The following is a 21,927-nucleotide window of genomic DNA, read 5'->3' as shown; positions in this document are numbered from 1 at the left end:
GGGCTCCAGCCCACGTCTGCAGCTGCCAAACCCAGCAGCTCTGGCGCTTCGCTGCGCTGTGCCCACCACTGTGAAATCTCTCTACAGAATCTTTCCTTTCTTTCTTGGTCACTTTTGTATTTAGAATTTTGCTGCAGTCATCAAAGTGGTTCCTCTCTCATTTTGTTTTCTTTTCCATGAATATAAACAAGGCTCTTGTGAAGCTAACCACCAGCCTGTCAGGCCCCTGGGCATCAGGTGCCTCCTCTCACCCTGCCACAGACAGGGTCGGGGCACAGCTCTGGGATACAGAGGGACGTGGCCTCCCGGCTGAAGGTGGATCTTTTTGCTCCACTTAGGCGATCCTGATTCTGCTCCTGGAGAAGGAGCTCATAAGGGCAGGGACAAGAAGTTGTGGAGGAAGAGAAGGGGAAAAAAAATGCAGGGACTTTTTAAAAAAACAACAACACTAAAACCAGCAAAGCTTTGAGCAGCATAAACTCTGCTGCATGCTGGAGCCCACCAGAGCAGCAGCCTAACATGCCCCGCACCTGGCCCAGAAGTGTTACCGCCTGCATTTCCTTCTGCCCACAGGACGCTCCTTCCTGTGCAGAACAAACAGTCGTCAGGGGGCCGTTTCCCACCCCGGTTACCGTACCGTGCGTCAGACTTTGTTATCACCACACCATTAGTTTCCGCACACATCTGCTCGGGGAGTTCTCCTTGCCTCCGCAGCACATCCATCTCCATCCCATTCTTGTTTTATCACTGTCTTTGTGTTAGCAGCAGCATCAGGTGCTGGGAGCGCTTGGGAGCTGTGCCAGGTGGCTCGCAGGCCCTCGGCCCCGCCCCCTGCGGCTTGAGGCTCCATTTACCACTTTAATTTCCAGGCAGCTGTAGTTCAGGCCCACAGACAGCCAAGAGCACCAGAGAAGTGTTTCCTAGGAGCACCTCGCCAGTGGCTCCTGGTTCACTGAGTGCAGCACAAGCAACACGGTCACACGTGGGAGTGAAGACAGCTTTGTTCTCTCTGTTTGCATTTCAGGACCCTGGGTCCCTGAGCAGCAGATCTGCCTGGGGGGAAGGCAGTCCCTGGCCAGAGAGCCTGGTGGGTTCCTGAGAGGCTATTCCCCAGTTTGGCGTGGCGTGCAGGCCTTGAGAGACTTGTGTGGGACTCCAGACCCGCCTGGACTCCAAGGCTTCTGCCCAGTGCTTCTCAAAGGGAGTGTGTACAGCTCCTTTAAGGGGAAAATTGATGCACCGTTGAGAACAGAACCAAGAAAGGACAGCCTCATTCCACGCAAATGTCCTCTGCTTACAAGTTAGCCCTGCAAAACAGACCTGTCTGCAAAACTGGTGTCTCAGGCCTCTAATCCAGGTGCAGCTTGCAATGGACTCAAATCTTGTTTTTAGCACCCCTCAGTGTGATGGTTGATACATTGTGTCACCTTGAGAAAGGTAGAGGTTTAACTAAGGGACTCAACGGGGGCCAGGGTCCTCACTTTGTAAACATCCCGAGCCTGTGCATCCTGCGCCTCCTGAGATGGTGAGTGCTACACCCGCCCTAGGGCAGGTAGCCTGCTTGCAGTATAAAGGCGGGAAAGAGCTTGCTCTCCCCTAGCTTTGCTCTTGCTGTTTTTGCTGTCTTCTGTTGCCTTGAACTATTGTCCTCTGCCAGGTCACCCTGATTTGGAGTCGGCTGAGTATGGACTGAAACCCCCACAAGCTGTGAGCTAAATAAACATTTCTCTCTTTAATCTGGGTGTCAGGTATTTTATCTCAGCAACCAGAGAAAAGTAGCTGAGACACTCTGTGAGGAGATGTAAAAAGATTCACGTGTGTGCCTTCTCCCTGCACTGGCAGGCTCAGCCCCTCCTTGTTCTGACAATATCTTGCCTCAAACCCAGTGCCCTGCATTTCCTTTGAGCCCTGCCATGAGCCGAGCCTGGCAGGACTCCGGTGGGTTTCTCAGGAGAAGTGACCGTCACAACTGTGCCCAGGGCCACAGGAGTCATAGCTCTGAACCTGGACCTCATGCATTGCTGTTCAGACAGCCTGGGAACAAAGCCTGCTATTATCTTGCAGTTCAACCTCACGGAAGCCAGAAGCTGGACCAGAACCGGGATTCCTGGCTCCCTGTGGGATGTCATCCATCACCCCGAGGCATCTCTGAAAGGAAGTTAGCTTGCTGGGTATGTCCCAGGACGTCTGTGCTGAGCTCCACAGCGCTCCGTGTCTGCTGGCTCCGTCTCCACGGCTCAGCCAACTGTGAATAGAAAATAGCCCAGGGTAAAATTGCTTCAGAACGACACACGTGGACTTTTTCTTTATTCCCTAAATAGTACGGCACCCCCACTAGTGCTGAGGAGGGGGTTCGGTCAGGGAGTGCAAGGCATCTAGAGACAGTGAGGGTCTGCAGAAGGGCGCATCGATTCTACCTGAACACTGCTTTCCTTCACTGAAGTGATTTCCAGATTCTAGGGCGTCCTGGAACCCTTGAGAACCCTGGATACCGGGAGACTCCGTGCTCTCCATTAAAGGGAGGGTTTGAAAGGATGCAGAAAGTTCTTTTCTTCTTTTCTTTTTTTAGAAAAGAAATACAAAACCAGGATTATAGAGTGTGTATCCCTTTGGATTGTTGATAGGTGGATGGAGAGATCTGGCTTCTACTCATTTTCCTACCTCTCCCACGCTTCTCTTAAAAGCAGCGGTTTTGTTCATTTGTGTGACGGAGAGCCTTACAAGGCGGCTCTCAGCAGGATTTAATATTAACAATGGGCTTTCCATGTTTGCTTGTGAGTCTGTCCCAGGCCCACGCCCTTGTCTGGAGATGGGCAGCAGACTCATAGTAAGTGAACCTCTGTGAGTCGCTGGTCCTGGCTGAGGCCTGTATTGGCCTGTGAAGCTGTGATGCCTCAAAGAACAAGGTAAGGCCACAGCTGAGGATGTTTGGCTCCAACCCCAACTAACTACAAGGAGACTGCAGCTGCAAGCTCCACACTCCTACAGTAAATGCCACCCTAAAGGTAAGGTAGTTCTGCTGATTGACCTAATTTACTACTTGGGAAAATGTTTTCCAAGGTCCTGAGAGATTCCCGAGTTTTCTTCAGCATCCTCCCCCTTTGTTTGAAAACCTAATAAGTACGAGCTGCCCAGAGAAGTCCTTATCTCAACCCAGAGTTCCTAGAAAGCTGTAAGAGAGTTGGACCTTCCTGGAGCCCTAAAGTCATTTCACTTGTCTCATTTACTTAAGCTTTTGCCATCCACTCCTTTGGGAGATCTCAGGCCTGATCAGCCTGCAATGACTAAGGGTCATTAACCCGGTACTTGTGCTCAATGTACCCAAGTCATTGCTGTCCCCTTCCTTGGAGAAGCGACCGCACAGTGCCCTGGCCTCTACCCACCTGTCTCAGGTTCACAGGTGCACCCTGGGGTCCTGGCTGCAGCACCCATAGGGCTTCTTTGCCCACACCCACCGTGCGGTAGTCTGGGGGCCTCCGGCACCAGCCGTTTCGGAGTTCTGTGAGCACTGCTGCAGCGAGCTGTCCTCTTGCGCTATTTGGGGTTTTGCAGCGTGTTTTGGAAAAGGCTCCCAGAAAGCAGCCTCACAGCAGCAAAAGGCAAGGGCACAGGGTGCAGTGTTCACTGCTGCCAAAGCTCCCTGTGCTCCTGAGTGGCACGTGAGGGTCGGTCTCTCCACAGCTCCTCCGCAGAGCAGCACCGATGCCCCTGGGCTGGTGGTAGATTTCTCCCTGGAGAAACCCATCCTAAGTCAGAACGCACTGATACCCCTGCAGACCCAACACCGCAGCGTGGCGGCACCGGTGTCCCTGCTTCCTTGCGCATTCGAGAGCTGACTGGGAGCCGTGCGGTTACCTCCCTGTCACCCTCGGGGAAAGACCAGATCCAGGCGCACAGTCAGGCTCCCACTGGATGTGTAGTGCTTCGGCCCCTGCGAGTTCGGGGTCCTCCGTCTTCATCTGTGGTTTGGCCAGTCTGGTCCATGGATCTGGGTGGTTCTGGATGGCTTTGATTTGCATTTCTCATTTCTGTTTCATTTCTCCTATAGGATTTATTTATTTATTTATTTTATCCCTTTTCACCTACAAGCTCTTTCTGTAGTAGGCTACTAAGGCTTTGTCTGCAAGTGGGTTGTCATATTTCCCCCACTGCTCCAAAAAGCATTTCTCTTTTTCCTTTGCCTGATATGTTTCTTGTCATGCAAAGATTTTTCCTTTTCAAAAGTTTGTGCACGATCAACCTATCAATGCTTCTCCACATTCCTTCTGGATTTTCAGCCACTTTGGGAGGTAAGTTAGCCTCTGAGGGAGGCGGGTGTAGATGGGAAGAGCTTCTGGGTCCAGGCTGCAGACCCTCGAGGTGGCTGCAGAGTGAGCAGGGGCAGAGGGAGCTGAGGGGTCTCCCTGCTGCCAAAGGCCACTTCCACAAAGAACATCAAACCACATGCATGGACCACTGCATTCTCGTGCCAGAGACCACCAGGCTGCCAGCCGCTCGCTCCTGGAGTCCTGGAGACCCAGGGCCACCTTGCTTGGGGGGAGGCAAGTCAGCTGCATGGTAGGGGCACTGACCTGCCCCTGATGCTGTGGAAGAAAACTCCCCTGTCACCAGCCACAGGCCAGGGCAGTGGGTGATGAGCTCAGCGCCATCCTGTTTGTGCACACACCTAACCCTATTCAACCCACAAAGTAAAGTAGACATCATGGTTAAATGTCTACAGGGAGGAAACCGAGGCTCAGGACGGTTAGTGACCCTCCTGTCCCCTGGAAAGGGGAGTCAGGTAAGCTGTGGCTCAGCCACCCACCCGGTGCTGCTGGTTCCAAGGCCCAGGCTGATTTCAACCCAGGGGTCTTTGAAGATGGGGCCCAGCTGCATAACCACACTGGTCCACAGGCAGGTGTCCTGTCCAGCCTCCTCTTGGGTGGTTATGGTTACATTCACAACCTCTGCAGTCTGCAGCGGATTGTTGGGATGGACATTCCCTATGCTCAACAGAAACTCTGCCCCAGTAGAGAATGGGCGGTCATGGGAGACTTAGGAAGTCAGAGTGGAGGGCTTCTTCAACCACCGGAGAATAAGAGGACGGTAGAAAGCGCTTCCCTGGGACCACAGCATACAGGACTTGGGGCTAATGAGGTCTGCTCAGCACCTTCTAATTTGAAAAACAGTCACTAATACCTGTGGCCAGCGTGCCAAGGGCGGGGACACGTTTTCAATTCAGAAACCAAACTGGCTTCAGACCTCAGTGTCTGACTACCCGAAATCATTCGCAGGGCTGAGATGTTGTAACCATAGCTGTGGGACAAACGCTGTACACCAGTGCGTCATCTTCCTCCAGCAAGAGAAGGAAGGCACATGGGACACGGCGTTTGTGCATGACTCAGTGGTTTCTGCCCAGCTGGGCTGTGCATGTCCCTGCTCTTAGCCCAGGGTCTCAGGCAGCAGAGGGTCAGCAAAAGCTGGGGATACAGCAAATCACATGAAGCCTTCACTGCAGGGTAGGGCACAGGCGAGAGACGCTAAGGAATGAAACCATGGTTGGTGGGATGAAGAAAGCTACCTAGAGAGAGCAAGGCATGCTGGGAGGGCTTAGTGGGAATTTGAGAATGGGGAACTAGGGGGAAGTGGGGTACGGTGGAGAGGCTGGCTGTGAAAGGGACTCTGGACAAGCATCATTATCTGAGACTTGCCCCCTTTTCTCCACAGTGACCCCGGTTCTGCTGGTCACTTGGTGGCACAGCTGAACCACGTTTCCCAGCCTGCCTTGCAGCTAGGTGTCTAGAAGACAGAGCAGGACACACAGGTGGGGACCTGCACAGGCTCAGGTGGGGGCCCCTTCCTCTGCTCCTCGCTGTCCTGCACAGGTACAAAGTGGCCCCCAGATGACCCTAGTGAGTACACTGCCCAGCCGGGGACGGGTAAACAGGCCGGCCGTGCTCCAGAAAGGGCAGGGTCTAGGGGCGTAACAGAACTGTGACAAATGACACCGTGGACATGCAAACTGTGCCAAACAGAACCGAGACAGTGAGGCTCCTGCTCTAGGGGCGGCTGTGCGCCATACTGGGGAAAACCAGTCCTGGCCTGCTCTCTTTTCTGCATTTAACTCAAATAAGCATTTAGGGTCCAACAACCCAAAGTATATTACAAGTAATTTCAATCTTTCCTGCTGCTTTCAAAAATTTTTTTGTTTTCTTTTTAGTTTTCAGTTTTATCTGCTTTTTCCTTTTTCTTTTTGTTTGTACGTGTTTGTGGTGCATAATGATTGTATGCATTGTGGGCAGTGGGCGTGTGTGCATAATCACCTTAATTCTTTTCACACTCCCTCCCTCCCTTCTACCTTGCCGTCCCTCAGTCCGAAGAGGTCCAGTTTGTTCTGCCCAGCAGCTGTTTTATGAATCTGCTTTCTCTGGCAGCTTTGGCACTGGTGCCCTCACTCTGCAGTCTCAGCCTGAGGCAGGAGATTAGGGCATGGCCAGCTGGCTGGGGAAATGGGCATGATGTATCCATCATGGAGATCCAAGACCCACACACCCAAGCCCTGCACCTGGCACCAATCAGAGAACATTATCTTCAGTTCTTCAGGTGTGAAATCAAGAACAGTTTTGGTAGGGTGGCCCAGATCTGCCATCACAGTGGGGGATACAAAGATGGTGGCCATTAACCTCGTGACCACTGCAGACTCATTCAGTAGCCCAATCTCACCCTGCAGAATGTTCTCCTTTTCCTACTTTAATACCTTTAATAAATGTAAAGCCTCACTACCTTCATATATGTCTTCACCAATTCTTTGTTCAGAACAAGAACTTGGAAAGCACAGCATCTCGGGCCTGGGTAACAAACCTACGTCTCAAGCCCAAGTTTCCCAGTAGCTACACCCATGAAACTCTCCACCCACTTCTGTATCACAGAATCTCCCATAGTCAGCCCACGGGGGCCTCTCTATCCACCTCTGTATCACAGAGTCTAGTCTGCGGTAGAGACTGGCAGTTCCTTTCTGGCATCCAACTGTACAGACTGCTTCAAAGGTTTGGACAGAACTGAGTGTGTGCCCCGGGGGTCCATGTGTTGGAAGTTATCCCCACCACGAGGTATTAATCCACCTTCAGAGGTTTCAGGAGGTATCCCATCATCAGGGTGGAGCCCCGTTATTGAATCCTGGTGTCTCTATGAGAAAAGGGAGGGAGACCAGAAAATGCACATCTGCCTGTCTTGTGCCTTCCTCACCTCCAGATGTGGCCAGCTGTGGGACCTGGACCTCTAGAACTGTGGACTAAATGAGCCCATTTCCTTATGCAGTTGGCCAGCCTGAGGGTTCTGGTACAGCAGCAACAGAACACAGGCTAATTCAGGCAGTGCAGAGAGCTGGAGGAGGTGCTGGGCTGATTTCTTGTAGGCAAGGGTCTCTATATTTTTAATACTGACTCTTGGGAATCTGTAGTTTTGTAGAGAAGGCTTTTTTTTTTTTCTGAGACAGGGTCTTTATCAGGTTAGTAACCTTAGTTATTGTGGGCTGATCAGGCCCACAGTCTCCTGAACGAGTGGGTGGCGAAGGCTAAGGAAAGCGAGGGGATTGCAGGCTGATCGGGTCCACAGTCTCCTGAACGAGTGGCCTGTGAAGGCTTAAATAAATGAGACAAATGAGATTATTTCAGGGCTCCAGGAGGGTCCAACTCTGCCAATATTCAAGATTCTTCAGGTTAAGACTGGGGGTTAAGATTCTGACTTCCTTGGGCAGCCCCTATTTTTAGGTTTTCAAACAAAGAAGGGAAATACTGAAGAAAATGCAGGAATCTGGGCAGGACTTGGGAATCTCTTTGAAGACTGCTCCACATAATACTTCTGTTAATTTAGGAGAACTAAGTTAACTCCAGGGAGGACTTCACTGCAGGAGTGAGATGCCTGCAGCTACAACCTCATTTTAGTTAATTGGAGTTGGAGCCAAAAGTCCTCAGCTGTGGCCTTGTCTTGTTCTTTGAGGCCTCATGGCTTCAGCCACCATTACAGGCCTCCGTAGGGACCAGTGACTCACAAGTAAACATGGAAAGCCAATTGGTTAATATTAAGTCCTGCTCAGAGCTGCTGCACAGTGGTCTCCATCAGGTCTTACTGTGTTGTTCAGCCTGGCTTTGACCTCACTATGTAGCCCAGGTTGGCCATGAACTCACAGTGATCCTCCTGTCTCAGTCTCCTGAGTGCTGGGATTACAGGCATGAGCCACCACGCCAGCTTGAGGAGGCTCTTCCTGAAGGTGTTTGCTGCTCTAAAGGGGAGGTGACACGGCAGAAGCCCTTTAAGGCTAACAGTAGAGATGTCGTGATCCTGTGTGAGTGACGAGCACCACAGACGACAGGACCTGTGCCAAGGACTTGGAAACACACACCCGGCTGGGAAGCAGCAGGCTTCCTCACAAGCATTTCGCTCACTTTGGTCACAGGTGGGGACTTCTCCACATCCCCAGCCGAGAGACCACCAAGGACAGCAGCAGTCCGGCTGGCCAGTCAAGTGCTCGCTCCCACCCTGCTGAAGAGCTCATGTGGTCTGGGTACAGAGGTTCACGGCAGCACTGTGTGTGCTGGTGCGTGGCTGCAAGCAAGCCTCACATCTGTCGGTGGAAAAATGGAGAAAGAAAATGTGATATTCTCTTTCACTCACATGTATGCACACACACACCAGAATGTTATTCAGCCTTAAAAAGAAGCAAATCCTGCTGTTTATGACAACATGTGCTAACCTAGAGAACAGAACTAAACCAAACTCGTGAACATATGGACTTAGAAGACCTTTACAGAGTCTTCCATCCAACAACGTCAGAATACACATTCTTCTCAGCTGCATACAGGACTTTTTTTTTTAAACAGACCATATACTAGCACATAGAACATGCTTAAGTAAATGCAAAGGAATTGAAATTATCCCATGCATACTATCGGAAATGAAATTGCAAAAACTCTATAAACACATGGAAATTAAACAACACCCTTCTGAACAACCAATGGGTCACTCATGAAATTAAAGAAGAAATTAAACAATATTTACAGTCAAATGAAAATGCAGATACAACTTACAGGAACCTGTGGGACACAATGAAAGCAGTCCGCAGAGGGAAATTTATAGTGGTGAATTCCCACATCAGGAAAACAGAATGATCACAAATAAACAATCTTATACTGCATCTCAAGCTTCTAGAAAAGGAAGAGCAAGTCAAGCCCAAAGCCCAAAGAAGACACAAAATTATAAAGATCAGAGCAAAAATTAATGCAATTGAGACCAAGAAAACAACACAAAGAATTGATGAATTGAAGAGTTGGTTCTTTGAGAGAATAAATAAAATTGAAAAATCCCTACTCAACCTCATCAAAAAAAGGAAAGAAAAAACTGAAATTCATGCAGTAAGGAATGAAAGGAATGAAATCACTACAGATCTTGTAGAAATTCAGAAAATCATCAATACCTACTTTAAAAATCTTTACTCTCATAAGATGGAAAACACAGAAGAAATGGACAGATTCCTAGATACATATGAATTACCAAAGCTGAATGAAGAAGATATACAAATCCTGAATAACTCAATATCAGCAAGCAAAATTGAAAATGTAATAAAAAACTTACCAGTGAAGAAAAGTTCAGGTCTTGATAGATTCTCAGCTGAATTCTACAAGAAATTTATAGAAGATTTAACACCAATTATTCTCAAACTCTTAATGAAATTGAAAGGGAAGGAATTCTCCCTAACTCATTCCTGGAGGCAAGTATTACCCTAATACCAGAACCACAGAAAGACCCAACCAAAAAAGAAAACTACAGGCCAATCTCCTTAATAAATATAGATGCAAAAATTCTCAATAAAATCCTAGCAAACAGAATGCAGCAAATTATCAAGAAGACTATATACCATGACCAAGTGGGATTCATCCCAAGAATGCAAGGATGGTTCTATATATGCAACTCAATCAATATAATTCACTATATCAATAGTGCCAAAGACAAAAATCACATGATCATTCAATACATGCAGAAGCTTTTGATAAAGTCTAACACTCATTCATGATAAAAATCCCTACAGAAAATAGGAATAAGTGGGTCTTTACCTCACTCTGATAAAAGCCATCTATGACAAACCAACATATCATACTAAATAGACAAAATAGACAAACCAACATATCATACTAAATAGACAATATCATACTAAATAGACAAAACCTAAAAGCTTTCACTCTAAAATCAGGAACAAGACAAGTTCCTACTTGTCACTACCCCTATTCAGTGTAGTTTTGGCAATATTAGCCAGAGCAACTAGGCAAGACAGAGAAATAAAATGAATAAGGATAGGAAAGGAAGAAGTGAAATTATCTTTATTCACAGATGACATGATACTCTACGTAGAAGACCCCCAAAACTCCACCAAAAGAATCTTAGAATTAACCAACAAATTCAGCGGCATAGCTGGATACAAAGTCAACACTCAAAAATCAATAGCATTCCTATACACAAACAACAAACATACTGAGAGAGAAATAAGGGAAACCATACCTTTCATAATAGCATCCAGAAAAAAGAAATACTTAGGAATCAGCCTAACAAAAGAAGTAAAAGATCTACACAGTGAAAATTACAGTACTCTGAAAAAAGAGATTGAAAAGGATTTCAGAAAATGGAAAGATTTTCCTTGCTGATGGGTAGGAAGAACCAACATCATGAAAATGGTATACTCCCAAAATTGTTGTACAGATGCAAAGCAATCCCAATTAAAATACCATTAGTGTAGCTCACAGACCTAGAGAAAACATTCCTAAAATTCATCTGGAACCAGGATGAAGAGACCTCGAATAGCAAAAGCAATCCTGGGCAACAAAGGAAAAGCAGGAGGCATCACAATCCCTGATTTAAAATTATACTACAAAGCTGCTGTGATAAAATCAGCATGGTACCGGCAAAAAACAGATCTGAAGATGAGTGGAACAGATTAGAAGATGCAGACACAACTAGAAACATACTCAGCCATCTTATCTTTGACAAAGGGGCCAAACATGTTCACTGCAAGAAAGACAGCCTCTCTCTAATAAATGATGCTGGAAAAACTGGTTCTCCACATGCGGAAGACTAAAACTAGATCCATGTCTATCACCATGCACTAAACTAAAGTCAAAATGGATCAAAGATCTAAATATTAAAACAGAAACACTAAACTACTGGAAGAGAAAGTAGGTAGAAACCTTGAAGACATCAGGGTAGGCAGAGAGTTCATGAACAAAAACCACACTGCATGAGAAATACTTCAAAGAATCAACAACTGGGATCTCATTGAAAAGTTTTTGCACATCAAAAGAAATCACCAACAGAGTAAAAAGAAAACCCATGAATTGGGAAAAAATTTTAGCCAACTCTTCAACAGACAAAGGACTTCTATCTAGAACATATAAAGAATTTTAAAAATATCAGGTCCCCCAAATTCAAAGACCCTATCCAAAAATGGGCATCTGAGATGAATACACACTTCTCAGATGAAAAAATACTAATGGCGAATAAATACATGAAAAAATGTTCAATATCATTAGTCATTTGAGAAATGCAAATTAAAAGAACATTGAGATTCCATCTCACCCTAGAAAGAATGGCTATCATTAAGAAATCAACCAATAACAAATGCTGGAGAGGCTATGGGGAAAAAGGAACCCTTCTCCACTTCTGGTGGGAGTGTAGATTGGTGAAATCACTGTGGAAATCAGTGTGGAGATTCCTCACAAAACTAGGATTAGAGGTCCCATTTAACCCAGCTATTCCTCTTCTGGGTATTTCCAAGAATTAAAAATGTCATACCACAGCAATATATGTACACCCATGTTTAGAGCAACACAATTTGTCATAGCTAAATCTTGGAAACAACCCAGATGCCCATCAACCAAGGAATGCATAAAAAAGATGTGGTATTTTTATACAGTGGAGTATTACCCAGCTATGAAAAAGATAAACTCGAGGCTTTTATACATAAATGGATGCAACTGGAGACTATACTCATAAGTGAAATGAAGAAATGAATCAGACCAACATGTGTAAACATCATATTGTCTCCCTAGTGTAAGAACTTGAAAGAGTAAATAAAACCCAAAATGTGCAATAGATATGAAAGTGAAAGAAATTGCTCAAAAAAGGAAAAACTTGGATGAGGGAAAGGAGAAAAAGAAAGAAAGAAGGAAGGGAATATATATATTTATATATATATATATATATATATGTATATAGGATAGCTGGAATAACTGTGCTGCTGGTATTCAATGGTTTATTGAAAGGAACAGTTAACATTTAATTTTTTTGTTCAATTTTGCATGCTTATATCTGGTAATATGAACAACTAATTTGAAGACAACAAAATGCAATATAACAACCATTGGTGAATCCCTACCATCTTGTCTAGTGAAGCTCTGTATCATTTCTAATGCTTTTTATATTATTTTTTAGTCTCTAATGGTTTGATCCATCTTGAATTCTTATATCTGGTAAACTGAGCAACTGCACTGAAGATAACAATATGTGATACAACAACCACTGTTAATTCCTATCATCTTGTTTTTAAATCCTGTATCATTTTTATTGTTTTTGCTTTGTTTTCTTTTGGTCCATGCTGTTATTTTTTTAAAGTTCTCTTTAAAATAAAAAAATGCGTTCCTGTGACCCAAGTGTGTCACACGTTGTCAGATGGAACAGCAGGTTGCAGAGTGGTGTGTACTTTGTGGTTCAATGCTTGTAAAACAAACCACACACACTCCCCGCCCCACTGAAGAGAAACGAAGACGAAAACCAAAGACCTGAGGTCCTATGTGTGTTCCCATCGCCCCCTCTCACACACAGGTCTGACGGCAGTGCAGTAAGATTCTTTCTCCGCATTACCTGCCTATTCCCTGCTTTATCTGTTGGATCAGTGACAGCAGGGGTGCGGAGGACCCACATGTGGGTCTCCTGGGGGCTGAGCATGGGGTGCTTTTTGTGGACATCCATGGGAGTGGGGTGGGGCAGAAATGTGCAGAAAGGGTTTGGGGTGCTGCACTGGTCGTCGGGCCCGGCCTCGAATGAGAGCTTTCACTGCCCTCGCCTCACAGCCATTCTCTCATGTGAAGTCGTTCGAAGGACAAACGACAGTGAGATCACCGCGCAGGTCTGCAGCAGGCGTCAGGATGGCTGGATGTTTTCCCACCTGAAGTGATAACCGTTTCTCTGTGACTTCCCAATTGCCTGTGGAGGACAGATCACCCTGTCACCACAGAAGAGGAAGTCTTCGGGTGAGAGGGGACAGCTAGAGCAGCCGGGCCCCCAGGAAATGGGCCTTGATTTTCATGCTGATGTCAAAGTTAGTAACGGACCGGGAGAGGCTGGTGAGTTGGGCTTCACGGCGTGTCTGCTATCCTCACCGAATGGGCTATCACACAGTATTTTCCTGGAGCTGAAGGCTGGCTTTTTAATTACCTCGGTCCAAGACTGAGCATCTCAGGTTAGAAGCCACGGCAGGCTGGGGCAGGGTGGGCAGGTACAGGGAGGCCAGCCTGGGAGCCCAGGAGACTTTAAGACTGATATTCATTGTTCCTGCAGAAAACCCAGCCAGCTACATTAAGTTAGCTGGTGTTTTTCCTAGCTATGAAGCAAGCTTTAAGCGCAGTAGTACCTCGGTTTGCGAACTTAACTCTTCCCATGATTTTGATTGCAAATTGAATTGGACAAGAGCCAAATCAAATTCAATGGTCAGGTTCAATGTTGACCTTATGGGGAAATTCGATTCCGTGCTCCTCCAATTTGGTGTGGCCCAGCGTCACAGCGAGAACTGAGTTCATGATCCAAAGCACCAGTGCACCTCCCTGCTAAAAGCAACCTCACTGCTTCTGCTGCTTCTTTTCTGTTGTGAAGCGCAGCATGTGTTCCTCCTCTTCTGCGTCTATGTTCTGCTCCAGCCACGGCATACAAGGAGAAACCTCCCCTGCAAAGGGGGGAGGCTGGAATCAGCTGTAATTAACCGAACTCACCCTCACTGCAGATAGAAAGATATTTTCACTCTGACATTGACTATTTTTATAAATGCAGGCTCGGGGTAGATGGGCTGCAGTTGGTTGAGTTTTGCTGCATGTCCTTAGGTTAGGCCTGAGACATCGGTTTCCACTCGAAAGGCTGGAGCACGACAGGGGCGGGGAAGGCGCCTGGACTCTGCGGGGCCCCATTACATGGGAAATGGGGACGCCGGTCTCCTCTGTGAGAAGGGGGGTTCCTGTGAATCACGTGTGCGCCAACCCCAACTCTCACCCTAAGCATGGAGCCGCTTCCCAAGGTAATTCCACTGCTGCCCTTCCTACAGTTGGAGTCACAAGAAGCCAGGTTCAGGGTGGGGAAAACCGACTCGAGCCTCGGGGGTGGCACTGAAGGCTGTGTCACACACAAAGCTCTGCCATCTGTGCCCACCACAGGGAGGCAGCAGCTGCAGAAGGCGAGGCTCTTCCTGCAGCCAGGAAGTGACAGCTCACCCCTTCTGCGTGTGTGTCCCGGCTGCCCTCCTCCTCCGAGGGCAGCTGAGCTCCGCTCTCTGTGCGTGTGTGCTCGTGGAGGAAGAGTAGGGCAGGCTGGCAAGTGTGCAGTGCTGTCCTTGCACACCAGTCTCTTCACCCATGGCAGGAGCCCCCAGCAGAGCCCAGGAAAGTCGGAGGGTGAGGGGACGGGGTCCTGCCAAGCCCCTCTGAAGCTCTGCCTCCCTGTGGTGGGTGTTTAGGGGCTTGTATTTCAAGGAAGAGATGCAGAGCTCGCTTTGCCCAGGCCGTGCCTCCCCTCGTGGCATCAAAGTAACCCTCCTCCTGGGGTGGCATCTGCCCATCTCCAGGCTTCTGACAGAGGCATTGTTTTCCTGCCCATTCATCTGCACCAAGGAGAGAGGCTGGTGTGTTTCACCCTCCGCAGGGGGAGGTTTGGAGAAGTTTACATCTAAAAGAACAAAATCCTCAGTTTAAAGCCCCATCTTGCCGTCTTATCACATGGCCTTCAGACAAGCTCTGGAGCATCAGAGCCGAGCTCTGGAGTGGGGCCCAGGGATCTGAGTTTTACCAACCCCAGGAACATATGCACATCAGTCTTGGGGAAAACCGCCCCGATCTCCCGAAGAAGAGCGGTCCTGCTGCCACGCCGACTGGGAGCCGGGAACTCTGCAAGGCCCTGTGTCGACTCACAGACCCCTCGAGGTAGAAGAGCTCCAAGCGGGGCCTGAGGGGACCCCCAGTGACAGCAGCACAGCGACGGTCTTCCAGGAGAAACGTAAACGAAACCAGACAGGACAGTGCTAAAGGTCTAACAACGTGCTAAAGATTGAACAAAGACAACAAATTAAGAAGCACTTTTGAAAAAGGCGGGGAGGTGTGCGCAGGAGTCGGGCTGCCCCGTCGTGTCCCCCAGAGCCCCGCGGGCAGCAGTGACTGCGGCCTCCGTGGGAATGGCCGCAAAGACTGCAGCGCGGTGGTCGTGTGCACACTCGTTTGGGGTACACGAGGGGGAGTAACCTCTCGACCTTGCCACTGAAAAGCAGTGGGGTCCACTGGGAACGAAGACGGTGATGGAGATTACTTGACCTCCTTGCCGGCCCCTCTGAGCTGTCTTCTCAACGCTGCTACCGCCTGGCAGCGTCCTTGGTCCCGGCTGCCGTCCACCCAGAATCCCGCTGAGTACGTTTAACAGGAACCACCCCACCCCACCCCTGCATTAGGTTGTGCTCAGTATCTGGCTACAGCCCATCCCCATTGTCCTGCAGGTGACGGACCCTCTGCCCCGCCTTCAGCAAGAGTTCTGTTGGGTCAGTGTGGCAAGAATATTCTCACCCTGCATGTGTGGTTTCAGAAATTTTCTACCCACCACGCCCATCTTCCGACCCATCCCTCTGTGAAAATCGCTGCTCGCTCTGGCTGTGTTCAGAGTGAGTCCCGCTCTGAGCTGAGGTTTCTCGTCCCCTACTGCAAGAGTTCTCAGGGAAGATCTGTGTTCACACTCTGATGCAGGCTCAGCTCGGGTTTCTTTAGTAGAGGAAGGCCTGCAATGTTGCTGCCCTGAACTTGGGCCCTGAGTGTAGGCGATGAGCCAGCGAGAAATTTAAGAAGGAGCTCCCGGGCATGAGAGGAGGGGAGGGCAGGGACGAGCGGGCACCATCCCTGGTGAGCAGAAGTCATGCAGTGTCGGGGAGATTCAGGACAGCCCAGCCCGGGAGAGAGCCAAGGAGGCTCGCTGCAAACACACATTCTCCAGCCCACAGCAGAGGCTGCTAGCCCCAGAGGCTGGGGCCTGCACAGACTTGGGTGGCCTGCAGAGAGGCAGGCCACAAAATAGGAAGAACTGATGGAGTACGCATACATCACGCACGGCACAAAGACCCTGGAGTATGCGTCCAGGCAGAGAGGAACAACCCACCGTGAAAAGACAAAGCAGAGCTGCTGTGGTGTACACCCGGGCTCAGTGTCTGTTATCTGAAGTGCTCCAGGCCACGTGCTTTGGATTTCAGAGCTGCTTGCATTTTGGACAATGTGCATACCCTTTACCAGCTGAGCTCCCCTAATCCTTAAATCCAATACCTAAAATGCTCTGAGCTCTTAAAGTTTAAATGTCAGATTTGGGATTTTCAGATTCAGGATGTTCAACTTGTAAAAACTGTCCAGCTTCGATATAAAAACTACTGGACTCAAACTAAGAAAATGTCACCCATACTGAGGAAGAAAAAGTAGTCAACATCCACCAGCTCGGGCTGGGCAAGGTTTGGGGCTGAATGCATGAAGATTTCCAGACAACTATTAGATGCAGATTGACGGAAGTAGAGGAAAATATGACAGTGACAACAGAGAATCTCAAAGGTGAGGTAGGAACTGTGAAAGTTCATTCTAGATTTGACAATTATCTAAATGAAAATAAAATCACTAGAGGGCTCAGCAGCAGACTTGGAGGACGGAGAGTGGACAGTGAGTAGGAAACTTGATCACCAGGAGAGGCACAGCTGAGGGCGGGGCAGGGGCACACAGGGAGGCGCAGGGAGCCCAGTCTGCAGGTCTGCGAGCCGCTTAAAGGGTGCCGGGGCAGGAAGATGTTTGAAAAGCAATTGCTGAAAGCTTCACAGATTTGATGAAAGACCCCTGCTGCCTGGCAGATGTGTCCAAACTGCCTCCCGGGGGCTGCTCGCCCTCTTTTTCTTTTCTCAAGTGTCCTAGAGGATTTCTAAAGGAAGCTTCATTACACAGGTGAGCCATATTGCACATTTTAGACAATTCCTCTTCAGTCCGTGCGCTGTGAAAAGCCGGACATGCGGCAGGTTTGAGGAGCTCCTCAGCTCTCCAATGGGAAAAACCTAGTGATCTCCCTTTGTCTCAAAACAAGAGACAAAGAAAATGCAAGAAAAATTTGAGAACAGCTGAAGAAAGCGAGTGACTCCTCGCATCGAGGGAACTACCTGCCTTCTCCCTCTGAGCAGAGGCAGCCCGACGCCAGGAGCTGCAGGCCGGAGCGCTGGAAGTCAGCGGTCATCAGGAAGCAGAAACAGGGCGACTCACTGTGCAGGCCTGACCTATAGGAAGCACAGAGGAGCTCTTTCCCAGGGAAGGAAGACAGGTGCATGGGCAATACAGGGGTGGTGAGTGTGTGGGGGATGGTAAGGCTTTGCTCCTTAACTTACTTAGTGAACGTCAGGTTGGCTGAAGTACCAGGTATAACGTATTGTTGAGTTCATAACATATGTAAGTGTAATATGCCTGATGACAGCAGAAGATTAAAGGAGACAGGAAAGGGGATCCCACCTCAGCAGACAGGAAATGGGATCTCACTCCAGCAGACAAGAAACAGAATCCCACTCCAGCAGACAGGAAATAGAATCCCACTCCAGCAGACAGGAAATGGAATCCCACTGCAGCACATTTACTATATACCTGTATTACAGGAGTGAAGTCCGTAGTAACCTGGAGGAGAGTGAGGACATTGGAGATGCAGATTGCTGCTGTTTGGGCCTTCATGTCCCCAGCAGTCCATGTGCTAAGGGCTCGCTGCCTGGGGTGAGGCCCTGGGAGACAGAGGAGCCTTCAGGAGGTGTAGCCCAGCAGAGAGACGGGAGGTCAGAGGTGCATGCCCTTGGAGGGGTTTACAGGTCAATGGCCCTTCCTTCTCTTTCTTGCTGACTGGTTGTGAGGTGTGTGGTTCTGCGGTACGAGGTGCTTTGCTGTGATATGCCACTGCCACAGACCAGCTGATCCTGGCCTGAGACCTCCCCAACTATGAGACAAAATAAACCTTTTCTTGATAAGTTGATGACTAACACACGTAGTGTAATCTTAAGCATAACCACCATAAGTGAATAAGCAAGCAAAACACAGCTAGAAATAGAATAACTTCTAATCATACACCTGTGTTATATTTATTTAACATTTGGTTAATGCTAGAGAAAAGATTAAAAGGGAGCAGATGCTCTGTGCCATTACTGAAGCATTTTGTAAATACCAAACTGCTTTAACATAAACACTTTATGTTAAAAGAGGAGCCAAGCAACAGAAAATATCTAGAAAGAAAATAAAATGACAGCAGTAAATCCAGCCACATTCAAAATGCACATGGACTAAATATTCTGACTACAAGATGGAAACTTTCAGAATGGATCAAAAGGAAGACCCAATGATGTACTATCTTCCAGAGATACATTTTATATTTAAACATATAAGTAAGTTCAAAGAAAAGTTACAGTGGCACCTCGGTTCAAGAATTTCATTCTTGCCATAATTCTGTTCCCAAACTGAATTGGATAAGAACTGAATCAAATTCAGTGATTAGGTTCAATGTCAACCTTATGGAGAAATTTGATTCAGTCCTCCTCCAATTTATTTTGCAACCAGAATCATGGAAAGAATTAAGTTTGTGAACTGAGTTACCACTGCAAATCATAGCAATGGTAACCATAAGAGAGGTGGGGTGGTGATGTTAATAACGAAGAAAACTGAATTTGAGAAAAGGAATACTACTAGCACCAAAGAGGAACACCTCATGATGATAAAAAAGCCAATACATCAAGAAGACATGATAGAGCAGGGATGTCGCTCAGAGACAGAGTGCTGGTCTAGCATGCACAAAGCCTTGGGTTCAATCTCTCACCACCGATGAAGAAGCAAAAGAAGGAGAAAGAGAAGGAGGAGAAAAAGAAGGGAGGGGGAGGGGAAGATGGAGAAAAGAAGAAGAAGAGGAGAGGAAGAGGAGGACATATCAATAACAAGTGAGTATGCACCTGAAAACAAAGTCTGAAATTATATAAAACAAAATCTAACTGAATTAAAGTAAAGCAATTCAACATTTATAGTTAGAGACGCAACACTCCTCTCTCAGTAATTGATAGAACAGTTAAATAAAAAAATCAGTAAAGGTAAAGAAAGCTTGGCACTGTAAACTAGATTGATCTAACAAGTATGTATGTAATCATTCACTGAGCAACGCAGGACACACACCCCTCCACAAACACACACAGCACACTCTACAGGGCAGACTGCTAGGCCAGAACAGTTTCAATGCATTCCAAAGGACTAAAATCACACAAAGGATGTCCTCCAACAAAAAGATAATTAAGATAGAAAACAATAATAAAATCTCACTAAACTAACAATGGAAATGAACTCTCTTAATCTTTCCCTAAATATTTGGAAATTAAACAACGTAATTTTAAATAATCCTTGAGCCAGGAATAAATGTCAGGGTCATTAGAAATTTTCTTGAAAACAGAGAAGGAAAAATTTCCCAATTCATTATCCTAATATTACTTATACCAAAGCTAGGCAAAAATATGGAAAAGAAAGGCAAGTAGAGTCTGTTCTTCAAGGATAGAGATGCAAATGTCTTTTACCTATTTAGCAAGCTGAAGCCAGCAGCACGTGGAAGGAGTTATATACTATGCCAAAGTGGAGTCTATGCTAGGAATGCAAGATTGGTTTAACATCTGAAAATCCCTTGCTGTAAAACACCACACTTCAGAATAAAGGAAAACAACACACATGATGATTCAAATCAATGCAGAACACAGTGGGGAGAAATCCAACATGTATTCATGACCAAAGCTCTCACTAAATCAGCATAAAAGGCAATCACCTCAAACTAATAAAGAACATCTCTAAAAAGCCATAGCTAACATTCCACTTAATGGTGAAAGACAGATTAGCTCCCTAAGATAGATGACAAGAGAAAGGTGCCCACTCTTATCATTTCAACACTGTACTAGGGCAGCCAGGCAAGAAAAACAAATTAAAAGGTGTCTAGATGGGCAAGGAAAAGGAAAACTATCTCTATTTCCAGATGATGTGACTGCACATATAGAACTGTTAAAGCAAAGAACCTGGACCTATTAAACAAGTTCAGCGTTATCACAGGATGCAAGATCTTATACAAAAATTAATTGTATCTGTATACACTAGCAATTAGCAACGCAACAACGCAGTTCAGAAAGCCATTCCATTTACAACAGCATCAAAAAGAATGAGACATTTACGAATAACATTTTAAAAGGGTAACACCTATACAATGAAAACCATGAAATGTTGTTGAATAGAATTAAAGAAAAAATAAATGGAAGGATGTCATGCACTAATAGATTGGATATTTTAACATGGTGAGATGGTTTTATGGTTTGAATCTTACCTGTGCTCCAAAGACTACTTGTCAAGGCTTGCCTGTCAGTTGGGAACACTGTTGGAAGATGGCGGAACCTGTAGTGGGTGTGGCTTAGTGGGAGGAAGTTATGTCGCTGGGGGCGTGTCTTTGAAAGGGATTCTGGGATGCTCTTTGAGGTGAGCAGTTTGTCCAATCACCACTCCTTGCCCTGATGGGCTATCTCCCTACTGGTTGAAAAGCAATGGAGATAGCGGGCTGCAACCTCTGAAACTATGAGTCAAAGTAAACTTTTCCTTCTTCTAAGTTGCTTGCCTCAGGTACTTTGTCACTGTGAAAAGAAAGTACTAGTGCAGGTGGTAATACCCCCAAATGGGTATGCAGATTCAGTGCAATCTCCATTGAAATCCTCATTATCTTATTTCAGGAAACTGGCAAGCTGATTCTATAATTCATATGGAAATTCAAGGGACCCTATATAACTGGAACAATGTTAGCAAAGAAGAAAAAGGTAGAGGAGTAATGACTGTTTTGAAACTTGCTATGAAACTTTCATAATGAATACCATACGGTACAGGCAGACATACAGATCTAGGGAATAGAACTGGGAGTCCAGAAATAAATGTGCAAATTTATAGGTAATTGGTTTTTGATCCAATGGAGAAAGCAGAGTATTTTAACACATGGTACAGGGAAAATAGGACATCTACATCTACATACTACAAGGGAAACTGGACCCTTTCTCCACTCCACACATCAAAATGAACTCAAAATGATCACTAAACTAAATGTAAAATTAAAACCATAAAACTCTTACAAAAACATATGAGGAAAAAGACCTCCACGACACTGAGCTCAGCAGAGCCTTCTTAGGTATGTATCTTAGTCACTTTTCTCACTGCTGGGACATAACATCAAGACTCCAAAGAGGAGAGGTTTATTTTGACTGATGTTTGCGTATTCTCGGGTCTTGCATGGTCAGCTGGATCCAGGCGGGGCAGTGGGGCAGAGGCGGGATGGGAGGAGAGCTGCTCGCGAGTGGCAGCCCGGAAGCAGAGAGAGAAAGGAGGAGCCAGGGAGGGAGGTGCAGCCTTCTGGGTTGCGCCCCAGTGACCGCCTCTTTCTGCCAGACCTGGCCACAACAGCAAGGCAGCTGCAAGCCCCGTCATTCAGGGACCGTCTGAAGGCCACATCTATGTGTGCATGAGGCTGTGGGGGACATCTGGATAGAAACCATCGCAACATGACAACAGGAGGATGCATAAAAAGAGAAAAAAACAGATGAATGGGACCTGGCCACAA

General features: G+C 47.0%; 1 long non-coding RNA gene across 1 annotated transcript; it reads right to left on the bottom strand.

The window, feature by feature from the left end:
* Positions 1 to 1,708: 1,708 nt before the first annotated feature.
* Positions 1,709 to 20,727, bottom strand: LOC102003012. Its single transcript, XR_263493.1, has 3 exons — positions 20,656 to 20,727; positions 9,610 to 9,652; positions 1,709 to 2,245 (listed from the first exon to the last, which is right to left on the bottom strand). It is a non-coding gene; the product is annotated as an uncharacterized LOC102003012 (long non-coding RNA).
* Between the last annotated feature and the right edge of the window lie 1,200 nt (positions 20,728 to 21,927).

Source organism: Chinchilla lanigera, unplaced genomic scaffold (assembly GCF_000276665.1).
Source record: "Chinchilla lanigera isolate Chin_1 unplaced genomic scaffold, ChiLan1.0 scaffold00069, whole genome shotgun sequence".
Lineage (NCBI taxonomy): Eukaryota > Metazoa > Chordata > Mammalia > Rodentia > Chinchillidae > Chinchilla > Chinchilla lanigera.
This window is presented reverse-complemented; position numbering and strand designations above follow the sequence as displayed.